General features: G+C 48.7%; 1 long non-coding RNA gene across 1 annotated transcript in view; it reads right to left on the reverse strand.

Annotated features, from left to right (window-relative positions):
- LOC104980119 overlaps window positions 1–1,785 on the reverse strand; it is a 5,773-nt gene extending 3,988 nt beyond the window's left edge. Inside the window, exon 1 of the long non-coding RNA XR_824229.1 lies at window positions 3–1,785. This is a non-coding gene — a long non-coding RNA (uncharacterized LOC104980119). The remainder of the gene's footprint in view (window positions 1–2) is intronic.
- Window positions 1,786–2,368: the final 583 nt, after the last annotated feature.

Genomic DNA, 2,368 nt, shown 5'->3' on the forward strand with positions numbered 1-2,368 from the left:
ACCTCCCGTGGGTCTGCATTCCTGCAGTGGGCCAGCGTTCACCGCTGCTTTCTGTGCCCCCAACCCTATGCGGGGCGAGGAAGCAGGTGGGCACGAGGGAGGCGTGGGCCCTGCCCGCAGGCGGCAGAGTGGAGGGGGCGGGCGGCGTGCTGACCACAGGCCCTCTCCGGGAGGACACAGCTGTGCGAAACCAGGGGTGCACCTGGCCCAGGGGTGACAAGTGGGCCTGGGCAGCCCATTCTGAAGAAGCATGTCTGCGTAATGACACAGTACGTGGATTTGTGCCTTTTGGCCCTTTCCTGCTCATTTTTTTGTTTGTTTTGTTTTTACCTACCTTTGAGGTTAAAAGCTGATAACCCCTCTGCAGAGAGGTGCCTTTATACCTGCCAAACAGGATGGGGAGACCGTAAAGAGTAGAGGGTCTTTGTTCCATCTGCCACTTGAATGAGATGTTTGAAATTCTGACTTTGAGCGGCTCTGTTGACTCACTATAGTGTGAAGAGAATGAGGTCAGCCGGCCTGTTGTGGTTCAAGGGAGAGCGTTTTATTTTTATTACCCTTCAGATGTGTGGTAAGACTTGACATTAACCCCATTCTCGCCCCAGCAGCCAGTGTGATATGGTTGTTTAGAAATTCAGTGTGTAGAGTCAATTTGGTGAAGACAGACTCTGATGATTCTAGAAGTTTCACAGGGAAATGTATGTTGGAATGGGAGCTTCTGGTCTCCTGGTACGGAAGCTGCTGCATTTTTAAAATAAGAGAGTTAAGAGTGGTGCTCGATCAGGTGCATGTAACCCTTCAGTGCTGTAAGAGTTTAAACTTGATTTTTTCTTTTCACTTAAACCGAGTGCGCTAACTTGTCAGCAGGCGTTTCTTGAGTTCCTGCTGTGGATACAGCCTAGAGAAGAAGCAGCCTTGTGCACCCACCGCACAGTTTGTGGTTTGCTGGTGTCATGTTCATGGTCTCTCCATGCACAGTGGGCCGTTGAATTATCTGCACTTCACAGAGGAAACCGAGGCAGAGGGTGTAAGTAAGCTTCTCAGGGCCACAGAGCTGGGATCGAGCTTGGGTCACTTGAAGACAAACCTCGAGACCCGCTTGCTTGAGGACCTGGGTGTACTTAGATATGGTTTGGGCAAAAAGGCTAGGATAGATTCATTTTACATTACCTCTCATCAGGGCCAACATTTCCCTTTAAAAAACCAGATCATCTGTAATTTATTCTTTAATTATAAAAATCATACATGTTTATTGTCGAATACTTGGAAAATAAAGAAAAGTATGAAAAAGAAAATCAGTCCCACTGCCTCCACGTAACCTCTGTTAACCTTTTGTGATTTGGGATAGCTTTCCTTTCCTTTTTTTTTTTTTCCTATGCACTCAGATTTTTAAGAAAATTGGAAAAAACACTATATAGTGTTAACGACCCTTTGTGTACCTTAAGTATTTCCCTCTTACTAATAAATATTCCAAAACACTTTTAGTGTCTTGTTTTCCGTTATTATAAGTGCTGCTGTGGGGAGCTTTTTTTCTCTATCCCTTGACTACCTTCGCAGACTCAGGTTCTAGGATCGGGACGCCTGTGTGGAGAGGTATAAATACTTTCCCTGGTCCTGTCGTGTGTGGTCAGTCCACCCTGCAAAAGAGCAGGGCTGGTTTATATTCCCCAGCCAGGCTGGCATTCGTGTTTCCATGCACCCCTGCTCACAATGGGTAGTTTCTTAAAAAATGAAACAAACATACCCATTGAGGGCAGGAGGAGAAGGGGACCACAGAGGATGGGATGGTTGGATGGCATCACTGACTCAGTGGATATGAGTTTGAGTAAGCTCCGGGAGATTGTGAAGGACAGGGAAGCCTGGCATGCTGCAGTCCATGGGGTCGCAAAGAGTCGGACATGACTGAGCAACTGAACAGCAACCCATTGAAAAACAACTTCACAAGAGTGAAAGCTTGTGTATTCCTGTGTGTGTGTTAGTTGCTCAGTCATGTCCGACTCTTTGCGACCCCGTGGACTGCAGCCCACCAGGCTCCTCTGTCCATGGAATTCTCCAGGCAAGAATACTGAAGTGGGTTGCCTTTTCCTTCTCCAGGGAATCTTCCCCATCCAGGAATCGAACCCAGGTCTCCTGCATTACAGGCAGATTCTTTACCACCTGAGCCCCAGGGAAGCCCCGTGTATTCCTGTGACTTAGTAAGTGGTAGAATACTGGCTTTCCCCCTCTGCCACGAGGATCTGAGTTGCGACTGTCAGCATCAAAAGGAAGGTGCCTGGCGTGGTATCTGGGTCCCTCACTGGCGGGTGTGTCTGAGCCTGATCCAGGAGCAGGCGCCGTAGGGCTCTGGGCAGGGACGCAGCGTCTGGCC

Source organism: Bison bison, unplaced genomic scaffold (assembly GCF_000754665.1).
Source record: "Bison bison bison isolate TAMUID 2011002044 unplaced genomic scaffold, Bison_UMD1.0 scf7180017864495, whole genome shotgun sequence".
Classification (NCBI taxonomy): domain Eukaryota; kingdom Metazoa; phylum Chordata; class Mammalia; order Artiodactyla; family Bovidae; genus Bison; species Bison bison.